Source organism: Ovis aries, chromosome 12, assembly GCF_016772045.2.
Source record: "Ovis aries strain OAR_USU_Benz2616 breed Rambouillet chromosome 12, ARS-UI_Ramb_v3.0, whole genome shotgun sequence".
NCBI classification, from domain to species: Eukaryota; Metazoa; Chordata; class Mammalia; order Artiodactyla; family Bovidae; genus Ovis; species Ovis aries.
This window is the reverse complement of record NC_056065.1, coordinates 46,626,870-46,637,841: the sequence shown is the minus strand read 5'-3', so window position 1 is coordinate 46,637,841 and position 10,972 is coordinate 46,626,870. Positions and strand designations below refer to the sequence as shown.

Sequence of the window (10,972 nt, the reverse complement as noted above, 5' to 3'; positions counted from 1 at the left end):
CTATTCAGTGCTTGCTCCTTAAGTTGTGAACACAGCTGGAACCCCTGTGAGGCCTGCCCTTAACAGGAGCATACTTGAGACACTCTCAAGACCCGCCTGGCACTCCACCTTGGTCTGTGGTCAGACTAGGGGCACAGAACAAGATGATTTGCTGCAGGTTACCCCATGCAGGCTGCCTCCTGCCCCCTGCCCCAGCTTGAGACACCCTGCACCCTGCATCACTCCTTGTGCTGAAAATGGAGGCAGAGGACTTCCCTGTGGTCCATGGGTAAGACTCCATGTGCTCCTGACGCAGGGGGCACAGGCTAGATCCCAGGGAGCTAAGATCCCACATGCCACAAGGCACGGCCAAAAAGAAAAAACAGAGGCAGAACTCAGGAGGCAGCCTCCTCATGAGGAAGAAAAATTCCAGAAGATTCCCTTGCCACAAGGAAAGCAACATTTCCTGGAACCTCAACCAGGATTCTGCTGATAGACTGTGTCCCAGCCTCACCAGCTGGAAGATGACTCAGGAGGTGAGGCCCGTAGGTGGCCAATGGACCACTCAGCAACTCTGTCATGTTTATTGATCCAGCTCAAATCTATGGCTCAAACACGTCCACAGAGAAGCCCCTGAGACCAAATGAAGTATCCTGAACTTTGAAGCCCAGCGTTGAGCGGTCGCCTGCCCTCCCACTTCCAAAGGAATGTCTTGAAGAAGCGTTGGCAGATGCTTGCAGAAAAACGGTTTACTCTCAGGGGCCGTGAAAGAAGCTGCAGTTTGAGGCCTGACTCACTGTGGCTTCTCTGGTGGCTCAGACGGTAAAGAATCCACCTGCAATGCGGGAGACTTGGGTTTGATTCCTGAGTCGGGAAGATCCCCTGGAGAAGGGAGTAGCTACCCACTCCAGTATTCTTGCCTGGAGAATCCCATGGACAGAGGAGCCTGGCAGGCTATGGTAGCCTTGAGTAGCATTTAATATTCATGGGCCTAGAGTCCTGACTGTAAAGGCATCCCCACCTTTGAGGGTTAAAGGCAGCAAGGGCTGTGTGTGACTGGGGATACTCAGCCAGGGGGCTCTCCTCCCAAACCCCTCCCCAGGGCTTCTCTTTTTTTCTCTTTGCTCTCCCTCCCCACTCCTCTCCCTCCTGTTCTCCCCCCAACCCCCACCCCCACCCCCGCCAGGCTGTTTACTTCTCACTTCTCTTTCCCCTTTGTTTTCCATCACCCCTTGTGTGTCTTCATCCTGCCGGGACTGCAGCAGCCTCAGAGCCATGTGCCCACCCCTGAGGCAGAGGGGGGCCCACCTGGGAGGTGCGGGGGGAGAATCCGTGGTTGGCCGGGTGATGGGCCGTGTCTGGGGCTGCAGGTGCAGCACAGCACAGATGGAACATTCCATCCACACCCTCCCTCTGGCTCTCCCCTCCCCGCCCCCCCAGGAAGGGGCATCCCCCTCACCTGTCCTCCCAGGCTGCCCCACCTTCACATCACCTTCAGGCACCTGCTGTGTCCTGGCACAGTGCTGGGACCAGGACTGGGATGCGAGTGAGAGGCAGATTCCTGCACAGATTCACTGTCCCCCCGGGGGGGTGTCCTAGCAGTACCTGACTCAGAGCGCAACTCTGGAATCAGCCCAGTCCTGGGTTTGTATCCCAGCCATAGGCCTGACCTCTGACCCTCAGGGTCATCATCCATGCAGCAGTAACACCCCCACCCAGGGCTCTGGGGACAATCAAATGAAGAGGCGAGGGTAGAAGGTGTGTAGCCCAGCCCTGGCACAAAGCTGGCGCCAGTAAGCAGGAACTCTTTTTAACAGCCCCAGAGCTAGCTTCGTGGCTGCCTGGCGTATATCTGTCCCCACCCCCTGGCAGAGACGGGCCCCCCGGGCTGTCTGGGGCCCTCCTCAGGACACGCCTGGGACTAGAAGCCACACCCTGTCTCGCCAAGCATCCTCCGCATTGTCGCTCACGCCACCAGCTTCCTGGTTGGCCCATGGTCCCGCCGTGTTCACCTTCCACCTCGTACACACCAAGATGTTCTTGTCTCCGGCCATTCTGACCCGAGAGCAGGTACTCGGGACGTTGTGGGGACTCTGCTTCCCAGGATGGGGTCTGTGCTTGAGGGGACAGCACCCCAGCTCGCTCTGCAGGGTTGGGGTGCTCCCTTGACTGCCAGGGTTCCTCGGCCCAGCTGCTCCCTGGGCCCTGGGCCCCCACAGGACTGGCTGAAGCCAGGGTGGGAGCTGCCCCTGTGGACTCCCTGCTAGACCCAGGCGGAGCCCACGTGGCCAGCTGTCACAGCAGCTGCAGGTGCCCCCCCTACCCACCCTGGAGAGACTGGCAAGCTTCCTCTGACCCAGTGGCTGCGGGGCGGCGGGCGGGCTGGCGGGGCGCGGCGTGTGGCGCACAGTGGGGGTGTCTGACACAGCTCTGCCTCCCGGGTGGCTGGCTTCTGCTGTCATCGCCCAGTCAAGTTGCTGCCGGAGATCAAGGGCGCAGCGGGGCCTCCTCCGTGGGGCCTGGGGGGTGAGGGGGCAGCTGCTGAGCAGCCCCAGCAGCTCCTGGAGAGGAGCTTACTGGTCTGCTGTCTCCAGAAACCCCCTTGACCACCACCCCAGACCTGGGTTCCCATCTCTGAGTAGAGAGTAGTTTTACAGTCAGAAGGAGGGGGGTCCTGCCTTAAAAATGGTGAAAGGGGCCCCATCCCTCCCCTCTGCTGGTGGGCAGAGTTCAGGGCAAGAGGGGGTGGCAGGAGGATCCCTCGGATCCCTTCCCCACCCTTCAGTTCTGTCCTGGCAGAGCACCCGTGGTCACCACGTGGAGGGAGCACAAGGCAAGCTCCCTGGTGCCTAAGGCGCCTCCTCCAGGCCCGGAAAAGCGCAGCCTCTTGGCACCTCCCTCCCCAGCCTCGCTCTTCTCTCCACTCTGGGCCCCGGCAGGATGTCGGTGCAGGCTGTGGTCACTGTGGGAGGCCAGGGTGGCGGGCGGGAAGGAGACCCTGAGCTTCCTGGGCCGGGACAGGAAGGCTCTGATGGTCGCTGAATAAATGACCGTGGGGAGGCCTTGGCCTGGGCACTCGGGCAAGGTTATGGAGATTCCAGAGCATGTGTGGGGTTTTGTTTCCTGCGTCTTGCCCTGACCCGCTGCAGCTCACATGGTCTGTAGAGTGCCAAGGCCCCTCTTCCCAGGATCAAGTGACCACACCCTTCCGCCTGTGGTCACCAGGATCTGGATGGTGCTGGGGAAGCCATGGCCGAGAGATGAGCCCCCCTACCCCATGAGCCAAGCCTCCATCCCCTCCCAGGGTGTCCCCAAGACTGGGGGCCTTTGGCTGCTGACCCCCAACCCGCCATCACTACCTGCAGCTGGGACGTACCCAGGAACCACAGTGAGGCTTCACCTCAAGTGGAAAGCACCCAGCCAGCAGGTGCATGAGCAGTGGGTGTGGACCTGGGTGGTCTGCACTAGGGGAAAGGCCTGTCATCATTGCTTTGGGAGAGGTGGGTTTGGGGACCGTAATCTTTTTTATCATGACGCTAATTATATATGAGCAGGAACTCTCCCTGAAACAGTCCAGCCCTGGCTCTATGCTGACTGACCTGTTTGTAATCAGGGAACAGGCATCTGAAGGTTGCTCTGAAAAGATGAAAACTTTTAGTCTGTGATCTTGATAAGGAATTATTAATGGGGCACTGATCAGACATGTGAACAGACACCATCAGGCAGTCTTACCCCTGGGCTCCATGACAGGTCCAGATTTCTCCACTGTTGTCTGACCACATGTGGTCCATGCTATAAAGTGTTGGGTTGGTGGGGGGGGCAGTCACTATGCCACCCGTCCCCCTGGCTCAGGCCTCTGGAGCTGAGAGGAGAGACTGAGGTTCTCATTGGCAGACAGCAGAGCATCCTGGCTGCGACCCCCAGCCCCTAAAAAGATTGCACCGTTCTCCCCGCGAACATCTGACTCAGCAAGATCTGGATGGTGCTCTTTGGGAGTGGTGGTGTTGACCTCAGGTCCCTTCTAGCAACCAGGCCCCTCTGCTTGTCCCCCACGATGACTCCATGAGCACAATGGACACCTCAAGTGCACACAGATTCGGTAGTTCTCACCCTTTGCTGCCCATCTTGCTCGTAGGGGAGGAGTTGTCTCCCATCTTGGGGCTCCTAGCTTCTGGGAGAGAGAGGAAGCAGAGTTACACAAGCACCCTTCCGGATCTTTGTGGTTTCAAGCAGTTACACCTCTTCCTGTCTCTTCTTGAGGCGCCCTGTGGCCATCGTGGCTCCCGCAGGCTCTGGGCCTGTAAAGGATGGTGGTTTTGTGCTGTGTCACAGTCGAAGCTATACCTCAGGGCTTTGATAGGAAGGATTTCCAGGGTTCGAGAAGCAGCATGCAAAATGATATCAGTTTGAGAAGCAGGAACTTGAGTCCTAACCCTGAGGCCTGAGCTTCTGGGGAGATCACCCAACGCCCGTCACACCCAGGCACCATGAGCTTCTCCTTGGTCCCCCAGTGAGTACTTCACAGAGCATCTTCCATGTACCTGATGCTGCTGGGACAATCAGTGAGCACAGGAAGTGATGCCCCCTACCCTGTTGGAGCCAACATCCCTGTGGTCTCAGGGGAAATGTTGCTGTTGTTCAGTCACTCAGTCATGTTGGACTCTGCAGCCCCATGGACTGCAGCATACCAGGCTCCTCTGTCCTTCACCATCTCCCAGAGTTTGCTCAGATTCATGTCCATTGAGTCAGTGATGCCATCCAACCATCTCATCCTCTGTCACTCTCTTCTCTTCCTGCCCTCAATCTTTGCCAGCATCAGGGTCTTTTCCAGTGAGTCAGGTCTTCATATCAGGTGTTCAGAGTATTGGAGCTTCAGCTTCAGCATCAGTCCTTCCAATGAATATTCGGGTTGATTTCCTTTAGGATTGACTGGTTTAATCTCCTTGCTGTCCAAGGGTCTCTCAAGAGTCTTCTCCAGCACCACAATTTGAAAGCATCAATTCTTTGGCGCTCAGCCTTCTTGAGCCTTGGGATCACAGCCTTGTCATGGTGAAGGGACTTGCATAGCTCAATGAAGCTATGAGTCTTGCCGTGCCACCCAAGACAGACAGGTCTTAGTGAGGAATTCCAACAAAACGTGGTCCACTGGAGGAGGGAATGGCAAACCACTCCAGTATTCTTGCCGCAGGAACCCTATGAACAGCATGGAAAGGCACGGAAAATGAGGACTGAGGAAGAGCAAGAAAGAGTCCATCACTGGTGTCTCCATGGTGAACCACCGAGATGGCCTCAAGGGGCCCCACCTTCTGGTCCTCACACCCTCTGTCATATTTGGGTTGGGCTTTATGACCCATAGACACATCTCCTGAGTCTCAGTCAGGTAAGACACAGCAGCTGCTCTCTCTCCATCCCTTGCCCTGGGGGAAGCCACCTGCTTTTGCGTGAGAGATCCAGGGAGTACAAGACTCATCCTGTACACAGCTTCATTCAGGAGATGTCTAAGAAGAGGCTCCTTCAAGGGAATTCCCCGGCCGTCCAATGGTTAGGACTCTGACCTCTCACTGCTGAGGGCCAGGGTCCAGTCCCAGACCAGGGAATTAAGATCCCGTAAGCTGCATGGTGAGGCAAGAAAATAGAAGAGGAGCCTTCAGATGAGACTGTGGCCCCAGCTGACATCCTGCATGCAGCCTCAGGAGAAACCCTGAGCCAGAACCACCCAGTCAAGTCAGTCCCGGACTCCTGATTCCAAAGCTGTGTGAGAAACGTTTGTTGTTGTAAGCCACTAATCCTTGTCATGTGGCAATAGGTAACTGATACCGTGTTATCATTCTTAAGACCTCAGTGAACTAGGGCCCAGCCTTCTGGACCCTCTGAGCTTCCAGGATGGTCCAGAATGAGGGTGCAGCCCCAGATGGCCCCGCATCATGACACTGAGTCACAGCTGCACATGGTCTCTTCAGTAAGCAATGAGACTTTTTCTGGAAAAGTGAAAAAGATGAGAAGACTTCTGAGAACAAGGGAGAGAGGCAGCAAAGGAGTTGTAGTGAGTCTGAGGACCCTGAAAAGTGATTTTTCTGGAAGGCAGGACCGCTGCGCGGGAGCAGGCTGCCTCTAGGATGGACACACCTGTGGAAGAACCACCTCAGCTGCCATTGGCTCAGAGCGCAAATGTTCAGGCAGGAGCTATGATCTCAGACTTTCCCAGCCCTGGGCAGCACTTTCCCTCAGCCAGGCTGGTCACAGGCAGATCCCAGCCCCCGGGCCCCTCACTGCTTTCCCCACCTGGGAACACATCAGCTCCTCCCCGACTCCTCTTACCATCCCATCTCACAGATGGAGAAACTGACACTTGGGAAGGTCAAGAGATTTGCCCAAGGCCAGATACCAATAACGGAGAAGGCAAAGGCACCCCACTCCAGTACTCTTGCCTGGAAAATCCCATGGACGGAGGAGTCTGGTAGGCTGCAGTCCATGGAGTCACAAAGAGTTGGACAGACTGAGCAACTTCACTTTCACTTGTCACTTTCATGCATTGGAGAAGGAAATGGCAACCCACTCCAGTGTTCTTGCCTGGAGAATCCCAGGGACGGGGGAGCCTGGTGGGCTGCTGTCTATGGGGTCGCACAGAGTCGGACACGACTGAAATGACTTAGCAGCAGCAGCAGCAGCAGATACTAATAAAGGGCAGTTACAGCTCAAACCGAGGGGCAGATTTGAACCCCAAGTGGGCCTCGACTCCCTCTCCAACACCTGGAATGGTCTCCCAGAGTCATTCAGAATGGAGCCGGGTCACCCACCCAGCCCTAAAAGAAGGTGGAAGCGTGAATAGGCTCCTGCAGGATTCTTTCTTAATACTAATTTTTATTTATTTACTTATTTGACTGCACCAGGTCTTAGTTACAGCATGTGGAATCTAGTTCCCTGACCAGGGATGGAACCCAGACCACCTGCCTTGGGAACACAATCTTACCCACTAAACCACCACTAAATCCCTCCAGCAAGATTTCGATTTAGAAACAGTTACCCTCTCCAGAAGGGCTTCCCAGGTGGTGCTAGTGGTAAAGAACACACCTGTTAGTGCAGGAGACATAAGAGACGTGGGTTCAGTCCCCGGGTCGGGAAGATCCCCTGGAGGAGGGCATCCCAACCCACTCCAGTATTCTTGCCTGGAGAATCCCATGGACAGAGGAGCCTGACAGGCTACCATCCATGGGATCACAAAGAGTCAGACACGACTGAAGTGACTTAGCATGCATGCACCCTCTCCAAAGCTCAAAGGGCTAACTTCACATCACGAAATCTAACTTAAATGAAGGTCCCCATCACCCAAGTTTTGGGCTCCAGAGTCTACAGTAGAGAGACAGCCTGACCTCCTTTTCCAGTAACTGGAAGTAGCTCCCGGTCACCCAGTGGAGTTATAATTTAGTGTAAAAAGAATGACCCAGAACATGCTGCCAGCAGTGCTAAAGTTAAAAGTCCACTCCTTCTGGATAACAGTCCTCGTGGCAGGTCAGTGCATTCCTGGTTCTGCCAGCTCCGCATCACAGGGCAGCTGGCGATGCCCAGCTAAGGTCAGGTGGCTCTTGCATGGGAGCCTGGCCTCTTTGGACCAGAGGTGGTGGGAGTTGTCTTGGGCAGGTTCGTCCATGACAATTGCAGAGGCTCCAGTACAAGTCTCCTATGGCTGAGGCTAGAGATGGCACCTCGTCATTCTGCTCATTCTCCACTGGTCTGAGCGTTTGTGTGTGTGTGTGCGCGCACGCGTGCATGTTTGGGGGAAGTGGCAGAGTCACTCAGCAGAAGACCTGTTTATGGGAGGAGTGAGGCTTGGAGACCGATGACTCAGTCTCCTAGACCCTCATTCCCTCCTATGCAAATCAGATGCCAGCTCATCAACCAGAACATCTGAGAAACCAGAGCAGGTGGTCCGCCAAGCAGACTCAATCAGAAAGCATCTCTCGACTCACTGGCTTGGTCTGAACGTTACGGTTTCTTGGCTTCACTGTGAATTATTTTTCTTCTCTCGCATGGATGCACTGAATTCTTCCCTCTCGTGCAAGTAGCTCTTATCAAGTCTGAGAAGTCAGATTCCATCTTCAATGCTGAGGGTGAAGGATCAGAGAAAGAGAGAGAGAGAGGAAGCCACTTCCAGCTCTGAATTGGACACCCTCAGGGACATCAGCCCCCAGAATAATATAGTCATTTATTCTGAGCTGCAACAGAGAAATTGAGGGTCTTATAGGCCAGCCACCCATTTTGCAGATGAGAAAACTGAGGCTTGAAGAGAGAGCTCATGTGTCCTAGTTGAGGGTGCCTCACCGTGGTCTGCTGTGACCCTGAACTTTTTGCCCAGTTCATCCCAGTTCATTCTGGGTCTTTCCCTCTGTGGGTGTCAGTGCGCGTGTCTGTGTTTAAAATCATGTCATGGGTCCACTTGCCCAGAATACTGTCAGCCCAAGTCTCAGGGCCCATCCCGCCGCTCTGGGGCCCTCAGTCAAGTCCCTGCAAGAGTCTGACCGTCAGGGCCTGCCTGGGTTTGCAGCTTTGATGACAGCCTGAGACCCGCAGGAGTCCGTGTTTGTTTCCTTCCCATTTAAACTCGGCCTCCAGCCCTCTCACGTCTGCGCTTGGAGCCTTAACCGGTTGCATAGCGGCCTTTCTCAGAAAACTGAAGTGGGGAAAACACTTCCAGTGAGAGATTGCAGAGGAACTGGATCGTCACGCAGCCTCAGAGAGGCCTCCTTGTGGTTCCCGGGTAATTATGAAGGAAGGAGTGCACCGCGCCGGGTGGAAGCCGTCTTAACCAAGTGACAGAAGCTGCCTGGCCCGTCATGGGCAAACACGTGTGCGTCCTGTTTAGATGTGCCAGAAGGACACACCTCGCCAAAAAGGTTTAGCCAGATCTAATTATCAGGCTGCAGTCACAAATGCGAACCATGGGGCCGTCTGCAGGACTCACGGCCTGAGCTTTGCAAAAACCTCAATACCATGAAAAGCAAAAATGAAAACAGCGATGGGGGTGGGAGTGGTGCTGGATCAGGAGGGAAATAACCGAGGCCATTTGTGAACCTTGAGTGGATTCTGGAATTTTTTAAGCTATAGAAGATATTTTGGAATCATTGGAAATTTTTAATCTCCATTTTATTTATTTCTTCTTTGATCTTTATTCCTTCCTTCTGCTGACTTCAGATTTTGTTTGTTCTTTTTCTAATTCTTTTATTAGGTGGTAGATTAGGTTGTTTATATGAGATTTTTCTTCTTTTTTGAAGAATGAGGAACATTTTAATATAGGCTATATATCAGATTGTTGCTGTTGTTGTTGCTAAGTCGTGTCCTACTCTTTGAAACCCCATGGATTGCAGCCCACCGAGCTCCACCATCCATGGGATTTTTCCAGCCAAGAATACTGAAGTGGGTTGTCCTTTCCTTCTCCAGGGGATCTTCCCAACCCAAGGATTGAACCCATGACTCCTGCATTGACAGACAGATTCTTTTCCACTAAGCCACCTATATGGGGTGGTATTGAGTTAATTGCCTTAGCCATGATCCTGGTATTGGGTTATATAAGACTATTCTTATTCTCAGAAGATGCTTGCTGCAGTGCTGAGGGGTGACGTGCATGAGATCACAACTATCAAATGGTGCAGGAAAAAAGTGTGTGTGAGAAGAGGGGAGAAGACGTGAGGAAGGGGGAGGGGAGACAGTGCGCGCACACGGGGCAGATGTGGACCATGGGTAAGTAGGATGAAGGGCAGTAGGTGTTTGCTGCTGTTCTGAGCTTTTACAATTTTTCTGATGTTTGCAAGTTTTCAAAATAATAAGTTGTAGAGAAGACTGTCCACACTTGGAGTCTCCTGACCCTCTAGGTTCCCTGTCATCACTCAGCTCAGCCTGCAAAGGGTAAGAGCTGGGACTGACTCAGCATCTCTCCTCTTGGGCTCAGAGCATATCTTCTCTTTGCTCCCGTGAGAAAGTATGAACAGGCCTTGTGAGCACTCCATGCTGTGTCTCCAGGTGTAAACCAGGTAGTTTGTTCAAGGTCACACGTAGATCCAGTCGGTGTGCAGGAGACCAGAGGGACCCAGCCTTCAGACTCGCAGCCTGGACCCCAAGCCACACCCTCTCAGCTGCCCCTCCCGACCCTCTTGAGCCTGGTGTGTTGTTCCACAGCTTCTGAATAATCCCGGGGAGTGGGGGGCATGCCTGCTTGCCTGCCTCAGAGGTGCGGGAGCCCAGCAGAGCCTGGGAGTCACAGCATCCCCACTAGGACGTCATGTCCTCGGGGATTGGCTGCCTGGCAGATGCAGTGGCTCCTGATTGGATGGTGGCAGCTGCAGAGCAAGGATGTGGGCTCTGGGCACGTTGGCTGTGCCCCTGAACTGTGTCCTGAATGCTAAGCAGGGGCCTTGGGGAAACCTCACCAATCCTTTTCCCTCTCTGGGGCGGCCAAGGTGCTGACCTCCCCAGGAGGAATGAGACAAGCACGGATCGTGACTTGTGGTTCTTTTCCTCATAAGTGGGCATCAGAGCATGGCCAGGCCCTGGCTGTGGGCTCAGAAGCTCGCTTCTGACCCTGAGGGAGCTGACCTTCCAGACTCCGGGCTAGGCGCTTAGAGCGCCTCCCTAAGTGACCAATGCCACCTGTAGCTGCCGTGATCACCCCTACTGGACAGAGCGGGCATTGCAACCCCAGAGAAGACTGCCCTGTCGCCTGCTCCTCAGGCCCCAGTCCCTAGCCCTCCCCCTACCCAAGATGTGCCAGGCACAGCTGTGAACCCAGCAGACAAAACTCCCTGCATCCATGGAGCTGACATATTGGGGTCATAAATGAGACAGCAAGTGAAATATAAGATGTGCTAGAAGGTGACAGGTGCCAAGGAAGGGTTAAGATAGTGTCCAAAGAAGGGGCTTCCCAGGTGGCTCAGTGGTAAAGAATCTGCCTGCCAATGCAGGAGACTCCACAGATGCAGGTTCAATCCCTGGGTTGGGAAGA

General features: G+C 54.5%; 1 protein-coding gene across 12 annotated transcripts in view; it reads left to right on the top strand.

The window, feature by feature from the left end:
* Nucleotides 1–10,972, top strand: part of KCNAB2 (potassium voltage-gated channel subfamily A regulatory beta subunit 2) — a 96,142-nt gene that overhangs the window by 25,152 nt on the left and 60,018 nt on the right. For 5 of the 12 annotated variants that reach the window (XM_042257357.1, XM_060396133.1, XM_060396132.1 and 2 more), the window contains exon 1: nucleotides 1,956–2,049. The exons of the other annotated variants lie outside the window; for them this stretch is intronic. The gene's annotated coding sequence lies outside the window, so the exon portion shown is untranslated. Of the gene's footprint in view, nucleotides 1–1,955; nucleotides 2,050–10,972 lie in introns of those variants that run through there. 12 annotated transcript variants of the gene reach the window in all.